This window comes from Triturus cristatus, chromosome 12 (assembly GCF_964204655.1).
Source record: "Triturus cristatus chromosome 12, aTriCri1.1, whole genome shotgun sequence".
In the NCBI taxonomy this organism is placed as follows: domain Eukaryota; kingdom Metazoa; phylum Chordata; class Amphibia; order Caudata; family Salamandridae; genus Triturus; species Triturus cristatus.
The window spans coordinates 800,966,116-800,987,709 of NC_140595.1; positions in this window are offsets into that span (position 1 = coordinate 800,966,116).

Here is a 21,594-nt window from a genome sequence, read left to right on the forward strand (position 1 = left end):
ATGAAAAGAAGCACCGAATGTCATATCTCAATAACACTTTCCTACAAATGTTGTATCATACTCATAATGCTACGAACACTACCAACTGCTGGGTATGTGGAATGATGCCAGCTCATCAGAAGGAGGGAGGTACACCTTTCATTCCCTTGCCATTCTCACATAATGGCTCCAGTAGAGCCTGGTTCGCACTGTTGTGGGCCTCTGAATTGATAATATTACTCTTACTAACATAATAAAGTTTGCTACCCGATGAGGAAGGGGACCCACAAGCCAAAGGAACTGTATGGGAAATGGAGGAGTATCGCAAAGGAAATTCCTCCACACGTTATGTTTTCCCCAACAGCAGAAACGCCGAGGGTAACGGGCCTTTTGTTATCGCTGTTACTAGAGCCCGAGAAAATCTTTGTCTGAGCAGTTTTGGTAGTATCCCAGTGGGAAAAAGTGACTGTACAACAGTATTGAACATTACTGGAGCGAACAATAGCAGTTTTCTATCCTCACACAACACTTATTTCATTTGTGGGAGTAAAGGCTACTATCATCTACCAATTGGATGGTTTGGAATAGGTTATGTGTCCTTCTTGCTTCCTCCTGTGTTCCTAGCACCCGCATCTTATCATAAAGATCAAAAACTGTTTAATGACATTTCCTTGAATCAAACTGACACTGCATTACAGCAATATGTTGACTTTAATTTGGCACTCTTTTTCTTTGTTGGTGTGGCTTTGAATAGCAGGAAAATCAGACGCTTAACCCGTGCTGTAGAGGCTGTGACTAATCAGACAGCAATGGCGCTTGGAAATATTACGGAAGAACTCCAAATTACGAGATTTGTGACTTTACAAAACCGGATGGTGCTAGATGTCATTCTAGCTGATCGTGGTGGAGCATGTCGTATTATCGATAGTAGTTGTTGTGTATTTATCCCTGACCACACCCCTTCTGTTTATGATACCATTTACAAAATGCATAAAATAGCCACTGAGATACATCAAGATTCAGGAACATGGACTTGGGCTGGATGGTTCTGGAGCGTATTTTCTGTATGGGGTTTAAAAATATTCTGTGCCTTTTTTCATAATTATTGCAATTCTCTTCTCTTGTTGTTTATATATCCAATGCGGGCCAATGCTTTGTTCCCTCTGTATGTCCACTTGTACTACTTGTCAACCATCTAAAACGAATGTCTAAAATGTAGCACTAGACCGAGAAGTCAGCGAGTTGATGCTAATTGATATACATGATGTTTATCGTACCCCTTTTAAAGCATAAGAAAATGTCTTAGCTTATGCTAAAAGGGTCGTCTGTGGAAATGTGTAATATTTTACTTAGCATAAGCAACAACCATTCTGGCTGTGGTGTCCATTTAGTTTCCTGGTCCTGAGGGAACCAGGGTATTGCATAGTTAGTACTATGTACTATTTAAGAAACCCTCATTCACGTTTTGGTAAAGGATCGAGGTAAGCGGTATATCTTGGTTCTCCGCTTGATTGTTATTAACGTGATCGCATAATCATTGGGTTACTCCAATGCTTCCTCCACCCGGAGGCTTTTACCACTGGTGGTCTCAGTAGTGATCGTGAATCGAAAGTGAGGTGACTTGTGGTGAAAAAAGTGTTTTATTAAAAATCTCGTAAAGCCAGTAGATGCCTTTATTGGTACTGGATTCGGGATAGTTAATAAAAATTGTTGTAAATGTGCACACATCAGACTTATTATGTTCTAGTGCACCTTTAAAATCAGTGTCCAAAAAAAGGTCGACATGTTTCAGCCCTCATAAGCCCCGAAGGGTCAGGTGGGCTTTCTTCAGGACCTAGTGCAATGTTGAGTGACCTAAATTTCAAGGTACTCTTGTGGAAGTGCGGGAAGATAATTAATCCTCTTTAGTTCGCACATTCAACTTAAACCTGGTCTCCTTTGTTGCAGGTCACCGCGAGTACTCTAAGGGGGTCGCCTCACGCTCTATTCGGCGTTGGTCTGGAACCAGTGCTGACTCTGCCTCTTAGGACCCGGTGAAGACAAGAGGCAGAGTCAGCACTGGTCCCAGACCAACGCCGAATAGAGCGTGAGGCGACCCCCTTAGAGTACTCGCGGTGACCTGCAACAAAGGAGACCAGGTTTAAGTTGAATGTGCGAACTAAAGAGGATTAATTATCTTCCCGCACTTCCACAAGAGTACCTTGAAATTTAGGTCACTCAACATTGCACTAGGTCCTGAATAAAGCCCACCTGACCCTTCAGGGCTTATGAGGGCTGAAACATGTCGACCTTTTTTTGGACACTGATTTTAAAGGTGCACTAGACCATAATAGGTCTGATGTGTGCACATTTACAACAATTTTTATGAACTATCCCGAATCCAGTACCAATAAAGACATCTACTGGCTTTACGAGATTTTTAATAAAACACTTTTTTCACCACAAGTCACCTCACTTTCGATTCACGATCACTACTGAGACCACCAGTGGTAAAAGCCTCCGGGTGGAGGAAGCATTGGAGTAACCCAATGATTATGCGATCACGTTAATAACAATCAAGCGGAGAACCAAGATATACCGCTTACCTCGATCCTTTACCAAAACGTGAATGAGGGTTTCTTAAATAGTGCATAGTACTAACTATGCAATACCCTGGTTCCCTCAGGACCAGTGATCCACTCTCCTATTGATTTTTGCTATATTGAGACAAGGAAGCTGAGTGGACCTAAGTCTCTTCTTTCTCCCTCCTTTTGATTTTTGAGTCCATTTAGTTTCCGTCGTAATTCTTTCGTCCTCTGCTGCTCGTTTTTTCACTCTGCTTGTGTTATCTATTTTAGCTGACTTCCTGACTCAGCTAAAGCAATGTACGTGCTGAGGTTTTGTAGCTGCCAGTGCACTTGGTCTTAGATGTTAACTGTCGACCATTTACTGCTGCCATAAGCGTTCCTGCTCCCCCTCCAACTTTGCTGACCACGTAGTTATTCAACTGCCCTTGTTTGCTGATAACTATTTCTAAAACTTGTTCTTCCTATTTCTGTCCACATGCTTACATTGCAGAAAACCGGTATAAAAGGGACACAGTTTGTGAATTCTGTGTACTACCTCATGCAGCACTTGAGAGTGTTGTGTGGATGTGGTCCCACTCATGAGTAATTAATAATCTTGTTATTTATTCCAACTCCAGTGCTGATCTCTATTTTGTTGGTCTCTGAACCCGTGGACAAGAGGGTGACCCTGCACCAGTGTGCCCACTTTTAGTCACATTTCCACAGAAAGACCAGGATTTGGACCACAATTATGTACCTGGGTAACACTCCTGTATCAAGACCTACAGGCTAGGGTGAGAGTAAATGGAGAGGTGTCTCCCTCCTTTCCCCTTCGAAAGGGTACACGACAGGGATGTCCGCTATTGCCAGTGATCTTTGCTCTAGCACTGGAGCTCCTAGCATAATAACCCAATAATGCAGAGGGTTTCAGGAGGGGAGACTGGAGGACAGAATATCTCTATATGCGACATACTCTTGCACCTGGTCAACCCATGTAGGTCAGTACACAGGATTCTCCATATATTCCAAATATTCGGTAGCTACTCTGGGTTCACAATAAATTGGACAAAATCCAGGTGATAGTATTGAATGGCAGTTCATATTTGCCACCCTGGAAATGTGGAAATGTGTAATATTTTTCTTAGCATAAGCAACAGCCATTTTGGCTGTGGTGTCCATTTCTTTTCCTTCGTAATTCTCTCGTCCTCTGCTGTTTGTCTTTTCACTCTGCTTATGTTATCTTTTTTAGCTGACTTCCTGATTCAGCTAAAGCAATGTACGTGCTGAGGGTTTGTAGCTGCCAGTGCACCTGGTCTTAGATGTTAACTGTCAACCATTTACTGCTGCCATAAGCATTCCTGCTCCCCCTCCCACTTTGCTGACCACGTAGTTATTCATCTACCCTTGTTTGCTGATAACTATTTCTAAGACTTGTTCTTCCTTTTTCTGTTCACATGCTTACATTGCAGAAAACCAGTATAAAAGGGACACAGTTTGTGAATTCAGTGTACTACCTCATGCAGCACTTGAGAGTGTTATGTGGATGTGGTCCCACTCATGAGTGATTAATAATCTTGTTATTTATTCCAACTCCAGTGCTGATCTCTATTTTGTTGGTCTCTGGACCCGTGGACAAGAGTGTGACCCTGTACCAGTGTGCCCACTTTTAGGCACATTTCCACAGTTGGCGCCCGACACGTGGGGCCCCATTGGAGACGCGGCCATCCGAAGGAGTGGTCTTGAAAGAGGATCGAAATCTTACTGAGGAAGCGCACTGCATGAGGAGACCTTTGTCTTTGCAGGCCGACGTGACTTTTCCGGTTTTGCTGATTTGACACTCCAGGTGGTGGCCGGTCTCAACTGGGGTTTTCTTTGGCGCAATTTTGAAGTGACCATTAGGTCGACCAAGAGATCGGCAGGTGGGAGTTGGAGACGTCTGTTTGGTAAGGTCGCTGAAGCGGCACTCTTGATTTGTTTGGCCTGGGCTTTTTGTTTAGATGTGTTATTCATCCTTTGCAAAGTTTAAAGGCGGGTAATGTGGAGAGTTTTCTCCTTTTTAAATATTTGTTTGGAATAGTAATATTTTACACATATATTTATGAAACATGCCTCAGCACACTCCGTAAGTGGTGTTGCTGCTCTTGTGGTACCAAAGTTAGCTTGGAACAAAGTCTGCCGGCTCCCCCAGAGGGGACAGCTAATAGAGACATGTATGTCAAATATGGTATTTCTTCCATAATGTACGGTACACTGTGGAACAAATACACAAAGAAAGATTCTGATCTGCAATGGCCAGTGAATGGGTCATTCGATTTTAAAAAGGTTCAATTTGTAGAGCAGTGTTTATTTAAAGGAAAAAGTAGACAGGATATGTTTGATTGTGTGTGTATGTGGGAGAAAGAAGTACAAGAGAACGCGAAGAGAGCAGAAGCTATAGCAGAAAAAGAACAACGAAAAACGATATATCAAAAAGCGCTAGAATTAAAAAATAAAGAAAAGAAGGAAAAAATAGAAAAAGAAGATAGGAAACGTTGATTAGAGGTAAATGGCCAGTACCCTATTAGGCACCCTGTTTATCCCATACTTAATAAACCTCAGGATGACTGCATCCTATTAGAACGCCCCCACTCCCGTATAAATTTCCCACGCCAAGTGCCCCTGATGAGGTTTCTGATGACGAGCATTTGTCTTCAGACGACAAAGAACAATATAAGCAAGATGGGCGACAGACTCGGTCTACTTTGACTAAAGCAGAAAAAGATAAATTAAAAACCGCTGCTAGAGAGGAGGTTGTCGGCCTCACACTGCAGCTGTCATCGTAGCTATGGTTCAACAGTGGCAAAATATGGAGCAATTTTATTTTGTAGAAAAATTTGCTTGGGAGGTAAAATTTGATTATAGACAAATTTCTCAGGAACTAGAGCCAGCTGATATAAATACTGATTATAAATGATTAACAGAGGGGACTTTCCCTTTTTCGGCATTATCTGATATGATTAGACGAGTGGTTAATGGCCAGCAAGAGTTTTTGGACCACGTCTTCCCCAGTTTCCCTGTTGACAATGGCCCAATATTATGAGCGGCAGGAGCAGGAAGCAAAAGGCAGGGAGGATAAGAAGGTTAAAGAATTAAAGACAAAAGTTATGTTGGCTCAAGTATATGGTCCACCATTTAGGGGAGGTGGAAGAGGCGGACGTGCAATGTATGCACCTGGAGTGCCCCCTCTTCCTCAAGCAAATTTGTCCCCTGATCAGTGTGCTTATTGTAAAGAGACTGGGCATTGGCGTTCTGAGTGCCCTCTTTTGCGAGGTCAGCAGTATCAGCGGGGAAGGGGAAGTATGAGAGGACACCCAGTGAATTTTAAGGAAACAGAGGAGGTACAGGAGCTCGCCCCAGATTTGAAGCAGTTGAACAAGGACCAAATTATTCTAATACTTTTGATAGACAAAATCAATATCAAATGTCTGATTATTCTGCTGATGCCCTTGCGTATTCCAATTATGCATAGGAATGCCTAGGCTGGGGTAAGGAACCGGTTGAGGTGCCAGGAGATCAAATGGGTCCTTATGTTGACGTAAACGTCTTGGGATCCACTGATCTGTTTCTGGTTGATACAGGGGCTACCCGTAGTGCTCTGTCTAAAAAATTGGTTCCTAGGGCTCCCCTGTCCGGCACAATGATAACATCGATAGGATTCGATGGGACACCTACACCTAGCCCACTATCACAGCCACTTGAATTCAGACTTGATAAATTCACTGCAGCATGTCCATTTTTGCTTTCCCCTACCACACCGGACAACATTGTGGATATCGATATGCTTAAATATTTTCGTACCACAATACCTTGTTCTCCGGAAGGTGTGCGTGTTATTTTGAATGACAACTATCCAATGGTTGAGAGATCTTGTCTTATCAATGAGGATGTCTCTCTGGCATCCTTGCCCAGTAATTTCTGGGCTAAATCAGATACTGATGTGGGTCAAATGGTTATTCGCCTGTACATATTCAAGTAAAGGAGGGTGTTTCATTGCCTCGACTGCCCCAATACAAAATATCCCGAGGAGGTGAAGAAGCATTAGCACATGTTGTTCAGGATTTGATTAAAGTAGGGCTAGTGGAAGAAGTCTCCGATAACATTTGCAATAGCCCTATCCTTCCTATTTTGCAAAAAGATACTGACATTAAAATCTACAGATTCTTAATTGATTTGCGAGAAGTTCATAAAATTGTAGTGCCCCAATATCTAGTAGTTTCTGACATCACTACACTTCTCACTATGGTCCCTCCTACAGCCACTACATTTTCGGTGATCGATTTGAAGAATGCTTTCTTCTCGATACCCATTCATCCTGACAGTCGTTATTTGTTCGGGTTCACCCTGAAAAATAGATCATATCAGTTCTGTAGAGCCCCACAGGGCTATACAGAGAGTCCCAGCATTTACAGTCAGGCATTGAAAAGGCAGCTTGATTCTTTTCCTGTTCACAAAGGGGTGGCTCTTATCCAATATGTCAACGATATCCTATTGGCTGCAGATACCCCTGAACAGTGTGAAGAAGGAACACTGTTATTGTTATCATTTCTTGCCTCTCAGAATCACAAAGTCTTGCGAAAGAAATTGCAATTTTGTAGACAGCAGGTTACCTATTTAGGTCACCTCCTGTCTAAGGAAGGACGTGCACTTACACCAGACTACCTTCAGACCATTTTAGATAGTCCTGTGCCCCGTACTCAGAAGGATGCCGTGCACTGATTGGCCTCACTTCTTTTTCTGGCAGTGGATCCCCAGTATTTCACACATTATTAAACCTTTGTTGGCCCTTTTGACTAAAGACACTCCGATGCCTCTCCCATGGACTATTGAATGTCAGAAAGCCTTCCAACAGTTACGCCAAGCTCTTTGCTCTGCACCAGTATTAGGAACTCCAGACTACACTAAGACTTTCACACTCTATGTCCACGAGAGGGAAGGTTGTGCCCTCTCAGTTTTAACACAGACACACAGTGAAAAGCAACATCCTTGTGCATATTTCTCAGCTGTCCTTGACCCAGTCACCCGTGCGCTGCCTGGATGTTTCCGAGCAGTGGCAGCAACGGCTGTATCAATAGGTCAGAGTGAAGGAGTAGTTTTGCCACATAAACTGCTTGTGTTAGTACCCCATTCTGTTGATAAATCAAACTAAAACACAGCATTTGACTAGTGCTTGCTTGACAGGATATGAATTGACACTTTTGACCCCTCATATTATGCTGAAAAGATGTCTGACCCTAAACCCTGCTACACTATTGCCATTTCCAGCCACTCAGTCTCAGTCGCAAGAGTTACATGATTGTATATTCCTGACTGAAGAGCAAACAAAACGCTGCATTGACTTACAAGATACACCTCTCTCTAGTGTTGATGGGGAGTTATGGGTTGACGGCTCATGTCTAAAATTGCCTGATGGCATCACATCTGCTGCTTATGCGATTACAACACTTCAGACAGTAGTGGAAATAGCTCACATCCCACAGAAGTCGGACAAAGCGGCCGAGCTGATTGCACTGACAGGAGCATGTGAGCTTAGTACAGACTTACTTGTTAAAATTTTTACTGACAGCCAGTACGCTATCGGGGTGGCACACAATTTTGGCTGTTTGTGGAAAGAAAGGGGCTTCCTCACCTCACATGAGACACAGATAGTGCATGGAGAATTAGTACACAATCTTCTTACTGCTCTAAACTATCCTAAGAAAGTGGCAATTGTTAGGTGTAGTGCACACAAGTGACTGATAAAATAGGAGCAGGTAATGCCTTTGCAGATCACACAGCACGTGAAACCGCAATGCAGCGAAGTACCACATCCATGTATGTAGTGAAGTCACAAGCTGAACGTTGGCATGATGCCAGGCAAGAGGTGCTGGACATACAACAATCTGCCTCCACTGATGAACTAGACGAATGGTCTAAGGAGGGGGCACTGTATGATGAGGGCTGTTGGAGGAATAAAAATATGAACAAATGAAAGTTACCCACAGCTTACCTATAATTCATATGGCACATGGGCCGGCACATGTTGGTGCATCCTCAATGGCAAAACAACTTATGCAAGTTTGGGATCATCCTGATATTGCCGGCACTGCTAAAAAGATAGTCCAGTCTTGTCTGGTCTGTCTTCAGTATAACCCTGGAAAGGGAATGCGAACTCCAACAGGAGGGTTTGCAACACCAACTGCACCTTTTGAGGTCCTGCAAATGGACTACATTCAGTTTGAGCGCTGTAATAACTTGAAATATGTCCTGGTGGTGGTTTGTACCTTCAGTAAATGGGTGGAGGCAAATGCTACGAAGGATAATACAGCTCTCACGACAGCGAAAGTTCTCCTAAAGGAGTTCTTCCTTCGATTCGGCAATTGTCGGGTCTTATGGAGTGACAATGGACCTCATTTCATTGGGCAAGTTGTCAAATATGTCATGAAAGGGTTAGGGATTAAGCAGAAATGTCATGCCGCTTTTCACCCCCAATCAGCAGGCTTGGTGGAGCGTTACAACTCCACCCTGAAATTGAAATTGGCTAAAATACAGTCTTCCACGTCTTTGAATGTCCTGATGCCCTGCCCCTAGCACTACTTTCTATCAGATCAATACCACATACACGATCTGGCCTTACGCCATATGAGGTTGTGTTTGGCAGGCCTATGAATATTTGGGGAATCCCTAAGACTCGCCCTATACATGATGTACCCTATGTGTTGATGAGTGACTATTTGTCCCAGTTAACTGACAGCTTTTCTTCTATTTATCAGCAGGTACGCGAAGCCCTTCCAGACAGGTCCCAGGGTGATGGCCATGATCTGCGGCCTGGCGATTTTGTCTTGACAAAGTCATTTCACCTGACCAGTTCCCTGGCACCTCGTTGGCGCGGACAGGAATGAGTCCTCCTGGCTACCAGAACTGCAGTGCGAGTGACCAACCAGAAGAATTGGGTGCATGCCACCCATTGTCGAAAAGTCCAGCATGCCCTTGTGAGCCCAGCTGCGTTGACAGACCACAGCGACATCCTGTTCACCGAGAAAGGACGAGTTATGTCACCTGAAAGACCTGAGGAAGTCTTCCGGGACCACACGAACCCTGGTACATCTAGATACCTGCTTTGATCCAGAAAGAAAGACATTTCATCACAGAAAGAGACTGTTTGAGACACTGTCCTGGATGGTTAAAGACTGACTACAAAGGGGGGTAGCCTATTAGTGACTACTCGTCACAATGTTAGTGAAGAAACCAACGCCTGCCCAGGACCTTAGGGCACCATCTGTTTTGTTCTGTACCCACAAAATGAACATGCCCGAGGAGAAAAAACTGAACGCTGCAAAAGTCTGTAGTGAATATATGATGTTCGCTATTGGACTAACTTGACTGTTGACATCATTACTGTAATAATGTGGGTTGTAGAGGAAGTAGCTCCGGCTCGAAACGTATTAACTGCTACTACTTTATTATTTTACTCGTCCGTATCATGAAAAGAAGCACCGAATGTCATATCTCAATAACACTTTCATACAAATGTTGTATCATACTCATAATGCTACGAACACTACCAACTGCTGGGTATGTGGAATGATGCCAGCTCATCAGAAGGAGGGAGGTACACCTTTCATTCCCTTGCCATTCTCACATAGTGGCTCCAGTAGAGCCTGGTTCGCACTGTTGTGGGCCTCTGAATTGATAATATTACTCTTACTAACATAGTAAAGTTTGCTACCCCGATGAGGAAGGGGACCCACAAGCCAAAGGAACTGTATGGGAAATGGAGGAGTATCGCAAAGGAAATTCCTCCACACGTTATGTTTTCCCCAACAGCAGAAACGCCGAGGGTAACGGGCCTTTTGTTATCGCTGTTACTAGAGCCCGAGCAAATCTTTGTCTGAGCAGTTTTGGTAGTATCCCAGTGGGAAAAAGTGACTGTACAACAGTATTGAACATTACTGGAGCGAACAATAGCAGTTTTCTATCCTCACACAACACTTATTTCATTTGTGGGAGTAAAGGCTACTATCATCTACCAATTGGATGGTCTGGAATAGGTTATGTGTCCTTCTTGCTTCCGCCTGTGTTCCTAGCACCCGCATCTTATCATAAAGATCAAAAACTGTTTAATGACATTTCCTTGAATCAAACTGACACTGCATTACAGCAATATGTTGACTTTAATTTGGCACTCTTTTTCTTTGTTGGTGCGGCTTTGAATAGCAGGAAAATCAGACGCTTAACCCGTGCTGTAGAGGCTGTGACTAATCAGACAGCAATGGCGCTTGGAAATATTACGGAAGAACTCCAAATTACGAGATTTGTGACTTTACAAAACCGGATGGTGCTAGATGTCATTCTAGCTGATCGTGGTGGAGCATGTCGTATTATCGATAGTAGTTGTTGTGTATTTATCCCTGACCACACCCCTTCTGTTTATGATACAATTTCCAAAATGCATAAAATAGCCACTGAGATACATCAAGATTCAGGAACATGGACTTGGGCTGGATGGTTTGGAGCGTATTTTCTGTATGGGGTTTAAAAATATTCTGTGCCTTTTTTCATAATTATTGCAATTCTCTTCTCTTGTTGTTTATGTATCCAATGCGGGCCAATGCTTTGTTCCCTCTGTATGTCCATTTGTACTACTTGTCAACCATCTAAAATGAATGTCTAAAATGTAGCACTAGACCGAGAAGTCAGCGAGTTGATGCTAATTGATATACATGATGTTTATCGTACCTCTTTTAAAGCATAAGAAAATGTCTTAGCTTATGCTAAAAGGGTCGTCTGTGGAAATGTGTAATATTTTACTTAGCATAAGCAACAGCCATTCTGGCTGTGGTGGCCATTTAGTTTCCGTCGTAATTCTTTTGTCCTCTGCTGCTCGTTTTTTCACTCTGCTTGTGTTATCTATTTTAGCTGACTTCCTGACTCAGCTAAAGCAATGTACGTGCTGAGGGTTTGTAGCTGCCAGTGCACTTGGTCTTAGATGTTAACTGTCGACCATTTACTGCTGCCATAAGCGTTCCTGCTCCACCTCCAACTTTGCTGACCACGTAGTTATTTATCTGCCCTTGTTTGCTGATAACTATTTCTAAAACTTGTTCTTCCTATTTCTGTTCACATGTTTACATTGCAGAAAACCGGTATAAAAGGGACACAGTTTGTGAATTCTGTGTACTACCTCATGCAGCACTTGAGAGTGTTGTGTGGATGTGGTCCCACTCATGAGTAATTAATAATCTTGTTATTTATTCCAACTCCAGTGCTGATCTCTATTTTGTTGGTCTCTGGACCCGTGGACAAGAGGGTGACCCTGCACCAGTGTGCCCACTTTTAGGCACATTTCCACAGAAAGACCAGGATTTGGACCACAATTATGTACCTGGGTAACACTCCTGTATCAAGACCTACAGGCTAGGGTGAGAGTAAATGGAGAGGTGTCTCCCTCCTTTCCCCTTCGAAAGGGTACACGACAGGGATGTCCACTATTGCCAGTGATCTTTGCTCTAGCACTGGAGCTCCTAGCGTAATAACCCAATAATGCAGAGGGTTTCAGGAGGGGAGACTGGAGGACAGAATATCTCTATATGCGACATACTCTTGCACCTGGTCAACCCATGTAGGTCAGTACACAGGGTTCTCCATATATTCCAAATATTCAGTAGCTACTCTGGGTACACAATAAATTGGACAAAATCCCTCATTTTCCCACTGGCAGGTATGGTTCCGCACAGACTGTTAGGCACTACCTCCCTATTAATCAAAATAAACTTAGGTATTCAGATAGCCACAGAGGAAGTGGATTTCTTAACTCACAACTTATACCCCCAAATACAGAGACTCTGCAGTGATGTTGAGCACTGGAGAAAACTGCCAGTATCCTCGATGGGTAGGGCAGTCATTTTAAAATGATGTCACTGCCCAGACTATTGTACGTGCTGCAGAACACCCCATACATAATACCTAGGAAGGTGTTCCAAGATATAAACAGTAAACTGCGTAAACTCCTCTGGGATGGAGGAAGCGCTAGGATAGCCCTCTGTAAGCTCCAAAGGGGAGTCTATGAGGGCAGGCTGGCAGTCCCCGATATATACAAATACTATTGAGCCTCGCAGTTGATAGCGGGGAACGATTGGACATTTACGGATCGTGGGTACCCGGCATTTAGGGCAGATCATTGGGCATTGGGAGAAAGGGGACACCTTGCAGCACTATACTGTAGACCCAGGGAAAAACAGCTTCCCCCACACACGCAGGCGGTGATACGAGTCTGGAGAGAAGTGACAAAACACACTGGTTGGGATAGAAAATTGACACTGAGAACACCATTGTGGGATAGCGATCAGTTGGCAGTGGTTGGGGCACTGTGAGGGACCTTTAAAAGATGGGAAGTGCTAGGGATTGAAAGGTTACAAGATATATGGAGAGGACAGAAACATCTTACTTTCCAATAACTTAAAAGCGAATATGAACTGGCAGAAACAGAAAGATATAAATACAGGCAATTAAGCCATGTTCTACGCCAACATCGTAGAGAGGGAGAGACACTTCCAGACTTCTCACCCCTGGAAGATAGACTACTGATGGACCAGATGGAAACAAAGGCCACCTCATTGACGTACAAAAAACTAATATACAACACTCCCAACCCGATAGACCCCCCCCCACAGATAGCTTGGGAAGGTAGTTTAGGAATGCTAGAAGATGATGACTGGGAAGAGGCAGTACAGAGCCCCTGGGAAGTGGCCATTAGGGCTAGGTTCCGTTTGGTTCAATTGTGCATACTTCACAGGTCATATGCCTCCAGGTCACTAGTGAATCGACTGGGACATGGTCTGTCCAATTATTGTGCCAGAGAATGTGGTGAAATTGGTTCCTTCTTTCATATTATTTGGGACTGTAAATATCTTAATGAATATTGGAAGGCTGTAATGAGAGTTATGACTGAGGTTACTGGGTTTGAGATTCCAACAGAGTCACGTTGGCTGCTATTGTGTGTTACAGGGGAGGAAGAATGGCCTAAATACACTGCTATATGGTTAAGAGTGGCTGCAATGGTAGCAAAATAAAATATTGCTAGGAAGTGGGGTGTAAGGCACACACCGGATCTAAGGGAATGGGAAAATGACCTGGATTGGTGCTCTGGGGTCGAGACGGTGATATACAAAGCCAGAGGATGTCCACACAAATGGGATACAATTTGGGGGGATTGGAGGGTATATCGAGGGTTCTGAGGCAAGATGAGGGGGCGGGCTTGATACTAGATTAAAGAATAGGCGTTGCTACTGATAGCTTTTGGTTTGTCAAGAGTCACAAGAATGTATTTACCTGAAAACAAAGAGATGATAACATTGGACTGTATAATCGTTGTATTATGATTGTAAGAACTGCACTGAGCTTTTGTTCAATTAAAAGAGTTTAAACAAAAATAAATGAAGATCTCATTGAGGTATCATGAATGGAGTTGGAGAAACCTGTTTGTCAGGCCTTTCAGAAAGCGCAACACAACAGGTGACTTAAATAGGGATGGTGGTCGGGAAGGCAGAGGAAAACCAATAAGGTCACAAGGCGTTCCTTGACAGTATGCACTGCACATCCTTGCTGGGCTAACCATAAGGCAAACCAGAGGATGGCCCTCAATTGGGCTTTCAAGGGATCCTCACTTTTTGAGCATACCAAGTAACTAACCTGTACCACCTTGCAGAATACACTGACTTGGTAGAATGATGGTAAGCAGTTAGAATGACATCTACCAATTCAGCAGGTCCCCACTCAACCCAGGAATAAAGGTGGAGGCTCTTGAGTTAGGGGCACAGAACATGCCCCTCTGAGTGGGAGAGATGGTGGAAGACATAGAGGGGGGTCATATAGAGCTGTGCAAAAAATCTGCGTACTACACCCCTCTAGGAAAATCAGGTGCTATAAGAATAACCTGGGGCCGGTTTTGATCGAGTTCCTCCAAACCAAAGAATCAAGGGCGCAAGGGAAAGGCATAGTGAAGAGAAAAACTGAAATATATCTTTCAAGGCTCCCTCTGATGAATAGTGGAGGGTACAGAATTGTGGGCAATGTGTGTTGCTGCAGGTAGCAAACAGTTCCACTTGAGCAAATATAAGCTGGACCACCTCTAGGTGGACATGCGACTTCCGATCTTCAAGATGACATTGACTGAGGCTGTCAGCCTGGGTCTTTAGAGAGCCCATCAGATAGTTCACAACCAGAAATACTTCCTGCTGGTGAGCTCAGCACTTCCCAACAGAAAATGTCAGACACCACTCCTCCCGACTTGTTGACATACCACAATTTGGTCTTGTTGTCTGTTAAGATCTGTACAGATCAACGGAGAAAGGAAGTGAGGAATCCTCTGAGTGCCAACCGAATCACCCTCTGCTCCAGCAGACTGATGTGTAGAAGCTCCTTCGAAGACCAGAAGCATCTGATCTCCAGTTCCTCTATATGAGAACCTCACCTTTGAGAGAAGGCATCCGGTACCACCATGGCCACTGTTGGAGGGGTTGAAAGGGCATCCTTGTCACATGGTTTTTCTCCACACCCCACTAGATCAAATACGAAGCAGCTTCACAGGAGGTGCAACAAGATGCAACTAGAGCTTATTTGCGGGAGAGGCAGGGGAGGAAGAGGTAGTGGAAGGAGTAGGTGAACAAGATCTCCCATTACCACTGCCTCTGTTCTGTATGAAAAGGATGTTGATGCTGTTGTTGCAATGGCAATTTCAAGGCCTGTCACTGACGAAAATGAAAGTTTCTTAGAAATCCCCTAAACTAGAGAAATTGCATGTAGTCTCGCTGAGGAGACTGCAAACCAAGGGATCTCACCATAGCCTTGATTTCTTGAATCCCCAAGGAGCTGAATCTGCTTTGTTTCCAAAGTGCTAGGATCCATCAAATAACAAGTCCATTAGAGAAAATTGTGTGTCTGCAGAGAACCCAGAAGTGTGGGCCATGCATGACAGTGGATGGATCTCACCATGGATCTCACCAAAGAGTCTTAGGTATTCAGTTCAGACTGGATTATTTGTCATACTGAAGCTTGACTATCTTTCAGGAGCTCTTTGTAGACCAGCTGCAAATGTTCTGCCTACTTTGACATTACCAGGCAGGCCACATCTCATGAGGCATGGGTGTAAGCAGCAAAACATGGCTTTTTAACCTAGACTAACGGCCTAGAATTCGTGGCCGTTGAGTGATCCTTGTGCACCACCTGTTGCTATAGCACAGGGACACCTCTTAGGAGGTAGCTGTTTGCTCTCTATAAATGGCTGTAGTATTATTATTATTATTATTATTATTATTATTATTATTATTATAACAACTCTGGAGGCAGGTTGCATTGAGCAACTTAAATGGCAGGTATTGGGACGGAAAAGTCCCCTGCATGGTCACTGGTGTGCACCCCTACCCGAGTACCCCAGCAGCACAGATATCTGGGTCCCTGGTACTGATTTTGGTCATGGACAAACAGGGTTTGTGCGTGTGTGCCATGTCCTAGACCTGTCTCATGGTAATGCAATCTACTTGGACCAGAAGGGGCGCACCAAGCACTACCCTCGTGAAGTTAGAGGACTACGGTCCTTAACTGGAGTTTAGTGACATGAGCATGGTGGTAGTAAAATGTAAATCCAGTATCTGTAAAGCGCACAGCTACCCCTAGGCATCCCGGTACTGGGGGCCGTCGGGAAGATTAAGTGAGCTATTGCCCAGAGTCACATGGTGCTGGGCTGACCTGCCGCCGGGGATTTAACCGTGATCGCCAGCGTCTGGCGTCAATCGCCCTGGCCGCTGTGCCACACCTCTTCCCTAGTAGCATACCTGTTTTGTGAATATTTAAAGAAGTGATGTGAACAGGCCTTTTTACCTGTGTCACTGGAATGGGGCCAACTGTCCCACTTGTGTAAAGTTAAATCATACTTAGACTGCATGAACTGCCGGTAGCCCTGGACAGCATGCAATACTTGTGTATGTGTGCTCAGTTGTGTGTGTGTTCCTTTGGATGGTACATAAAATGCAGGCCTGTTGGTTCTATTTTGGAATCCCAGGGCCTTCAGAGACTGGAGAGGTGAGAACATAAACGTCCAGACAGGAGATGTGTATCGATGACATGCCTGAGGGCTGAGGTGTGACACACAGACTGAAGGGAAAAGAAAGAGCATGTCCTGTGCACCTCAGAGAGCTTTTGTATTCCAGGAAGAGTTACTGGTCAGTAAGGCATCAGCTCATTGTCAGGGAGATGATGGGTCTGATAAGGTTGGCATTACCAGGGAATCTTGGCTAGCGAGGAAGCCTTAGTCCACTGAACCATTATGGGGCATAATTCAGTGCCGGCTGACAGACAGGTATGATCTCTGGTTACTTCCTTGTTTTGAGTCACTCAGAAATGGAGCCATTACTGCTGTGGCAGAGTGGGCCATCAACTGTGTATGTGCCATTGTTGGTGACCCAGTGTGTCAGGAAGGAACGACCATGTAGTGCAGGCTGTAACCTGTGGTCATTGACCATGTCTGTCAGGAGGGTGCCATCCTGAAGATAAGGCTGTTGCCCTGGAGTGTCGTTTCAAGGCTGCAGTAGACAACATTTAAGGATAGCTCTTGGAGCGGCAAGAGGACATCCATGACCGTCGTGGGCCATCCTTGGACTTGTGAGGACTGACACGTCACGGGGGAAAGACAGTAGGAGGTCATGGACCCTCGGAGAAGGGAGGCCAAAGCTTCAGGAGTGACCTGGTACTCTCCAGATCACTGGCTGCCAAAAGATCAGGTAAAATTGTTTCAGGCTGGTGGGGACTTAAATGAACCTATCAACGAGACATTGGTGAACTCTTAAGGTAAAGCATAGACTTTGAGCTATGTGGGGCTACTGTAGGCCATAATAATAACGTAATAATAATAACCTTGGATTTGTAAAGCGCACAGCTACCTCCAAAGTGGTTTCCCGGCACTGGGGGCCCTCGCGAAGATTAAGCAAGCTATTACCCAGAGTCACATGGTGCTGGGCTGACCGGCCGCTGGCGATCGAACCGTGAACCCCGTGGTCCGGAGTCAGGAAACCTGGCCGCTGCGCCACACCTCTTCCACATCTGGGCTTTGCCTTCATTATTCGAAAGGGGAATAACCAAACCTACTAGAAGGGACAGAGGGACCCCTTTTGCACACCATGCCACCTCAGCTTGGACCCAGCAGCCATTTGTGAATTAGTCTTGGTCCTGCTCCAATGGGAGAAGTCCAACTGAACTGTCAGGACGGGTCCTTCCTGTACTGGCACAGAAGCAGCCAATGATCGGTTTGGAAAGTTCCTACTGGAGCAGGGTCAAGCCTTATTTGCATATGGCTAGTTCCATACTAAGGAGGGATGGTGGGCAAAATAACAATGCAGTGGGATGCGGCCTAGTTAAATATCACTGGCTAAAATGAATTCAAACATTCCATCACTTTTTTCGAATATGTGGGAGGCTGGCTTAGTATATGGTACACATTTACTTAAGTGAAGCACCTTGCACTTATCCAGGTAACCCTTATGGTGGTTTTAGTGGTCTTAGACAACCATAAAAAGCTCTCTAAGTGGTAGCTGGGGAGAGCAGCCTTCATGCTTAGTCCAGAAGGAGTGTAAAGCAGCTTGTTTTACAAGTGCTAATCGGTTTGGTTTAATTCTTAGATAGTCATAAAAGTACAATCATCGTATTAAAAAAAAAAAACATGTTTTTATATATAGGTACGATGAGATTAGTAAAATCTTATATTGAAAACCGTAACATCCAAATACACGTTAATACATCACCAATGTATCAAAGCTTAAAATTACACATAAAAATCTAATACTAGTATTCTGAAATCCCATAGAATCATGTAATTTCCTTTCTGCTAGATACTCATAGTTTTTCTCATATTGATTGCTTTCAAGATAAACAGGGCAACACTATAACAAGTCAGGGGGTCACCCAATGTCACCAAAAATGTCATCACTACTTTATGTGACCCGATATTGTGGGTGACAAAGAGACGTTTCAAATAAAAAAACCATCTAAGATTCTTATAAAAATGACAAAATAACATAAAGTGCATTATACTCTGATTACTTTTTTTGTCACACGGACTTGGCATATCTGAAACCGCATTGTCGGAAAAGCTACAAGGTAATGGGCAATGCCACATCTTAATCTTATTAAAACAAAAGATGATGGGCATAGGTCACGTAGGACAGGTAATTATTGGTACTTGCCTCTATGCTATTTGATATATACTGAGCAACAGTAGGTTTGTCCTTTTTATCCTTAGATCTCTGATCCAGTCTAAGTTGTAGAAAGGTGTTTATAATCTCTTTCTTTGTGTATAACAGAGTTTTAGATATTTCTGACTACACTGTTAGCTTATACACGTTTTCTAAGGCGGGATTAATATATGACAACCATGGTATTTAAGGTGCATCGTGCAGTTTAAGACAATCTAAAATAATTTCTTTTGCAAAAACAGTTTCTTCCCTTTTCCATACTGAGTCCCAGAATACCAATGGTTGTACCAGTAGTAGGTCTTCAATAAACTGAGACCCACCTCATGATGTGCAATGGTGTTTGAAGCAGATGGTGGTAAATAAAGCAAGCGTTTCAGGAACTGGTTTTCTTGTATTTGCAGGTCCTTGTTATTTGCGTGACCCCATAGCCCTGCCCCATAAAGTGCCATACTTGCACCTTTGGCTTTATACAAAGCTACCATCTCATAAATCGTCCGGTTCCCCCATTTGGAAGAAAATGTTACAATTCCCTGGGTTGCCCTGTTCATTTTGGCTCTGATATTTGTGACATGTTGGGACCAGGAGACGTTATCCATAAAAAGAATACCTAAATAGCAAAAAGAAGTGACGGTCTTGATAGCGCTTTTTTCAATAAAATAAGTTTTGCGAGGTTTAGGCCCACAGATCATGGTATACGTTTTGAACGTATTTATAACCATTTTCTTCTGATCATAAAAGTAGAGAATGCGTCCATCAATCTCTGTAGGCCTATCGTGGTTCTTGCTAGCAATACGGCTTCGTCTGCATATAATAAGACAGGTATCGGACGACCTGCCACCATAGGGGCGTCTGCCTGTATTGTCTGTAGATGTTTGTCTATTCCATTAATAACAAGTGCTAATCATATAGTATAGGTTAAGTGAAAAAGAACCACACAGTGTATTTTTAAAAATATGTATTTATTATAAACACTCACTAACACATTGCAATATCTCCTCCCCGGAGATATAATCACAATACACACAATACTTCAGTAATAGAACACGCAAATAGCACAACTACACAGTGGTCTCCAGGGGGAGACAAAACCATATCCTAAGAAAGTGGAATACGAACCACGACCAAAGTCGTGACTGGACCCAGAACACATAGAAGAGCCACCCAAGGTAAGTACCGAAGAACCCCACGAAGGCAATGTACAGAGTGGAAAAGGTGGGGAGACGGAATATTGAGTTGGAAATGTCGACTTACACAAATATCAAGCTTGAAATATTGTGATTAAGAAATCTCGACAACAAGAATATCGTGGTCAAGAATATCGAATTTAAGGTAAGAAATATTGTTTGCAAAAATATAAATGTTTAAAATATCTATTTTTCAATTATTGTTATCTATTTTAGTTTATATTTTAAAAGTATGTAATTTATGTTTTTTTGTATAAGTATTGTTTATGTTTTTTAATATATGTGTTAAAAATGTAGTAGTTATGAATTTTATTTTAATTACATTTTGCATTTTTTTAGTTCAGCAGCTGGTTGTGGGTTTATAGGGGAATAGAGTGGAAAGTAATTGAAATTATAACAAATAAGTGATTATTTTATATTTAATTTAGATTTTATAGCGTTAATTGTGGGAAGCAATATATTTGTTATTAATGTAATGTAATGTAATGTAAGTGCCAATTTGTATCGCGCGGCAATCGCTCCAAGGAGCATCTAGGCGCCCAGAAAGGACCACCAGATGTTAGGTAGTCCCTATGCTTACTTGACCGAGAACCCGAATTACACTAGGCTTCTGGCAATTATATCTTGGAGATTAAAGATCCAGGTTTTTAGATGTTTACGGAAGTCTATTTCTTTATCCAGTAATCTCAACTGGGGGGGAAGAGTATTCCATGCTTTTGCTCCCAGTACCGCCAGGGATTTGCCCCCTCGAGTTTTGAGTCTGAAACTCGGGACGGTAAGCAGGTTGGCCGTTGAAGAACGCAGTGCTCTGGTTGGACAGTATCTGCTGAATTTTTTCCTCAGATAGGACGGGCCTAGGTTGTGAACAGCTCTAAAAGTAATTAACAGTACTTTAAATAAAACCCTTTTTGTAATGGGCAGCCAATGTAATGCCTTGAGGGCTTTGGTTGCAGATGATCTTTTCGGCCATTTTAGAACCAGCCTCGCTGCTGCATGTTGCACCATCTGAAGTTTGTGTGTGACAACTTTATTTGTACCAGCATAGAGGCTGTTGCAGTAATCGATGCGCGATGTTACAAGTGCAACCGTAACTGTTTTCCTTGCTTCAAGGGGCAAAAGATCAAAGAACTTTCTCAGTCCCTTTATTACCCCAAAGCACATGCCTGCCACTCTAGCTGCTTGTTGTCTAAAAGACAGGTCAGAGTCAAAATGCACCCCCAGATTACGGGCCGAGTTGGTTGTATGGGGTGGTATTTCAGCTTTTTCTGGCCACCATAATCGTGGGGTGAACTCATTTTTTGGGCCTATAGGCATGATCTCTGTTTTACCTGTGTTGCATTTCAGGTGATTTAGGCGCATCCATTCAAAGGTGGCCGTTAGGCAACCTTTGAGCTTATCCTCCCAGGCTTGGTTATCCTTATCCATTACCAGGATAAGTTGTGTGTCATCGGCATAGGCTATAGCGTCTATGCCAAATGACGATATCAGTTTTATCAGGGGTGCAGTATAAACATTAAACAGGGTCGGGCTCAGGCTCGAACCCTGCGGAACTCCCGTCAACAGCGCTTTTTCACTGGAGCAGAATTCCCCCAGGGTCACCACTTGCCTCCTGTCACTTAAAAAGTT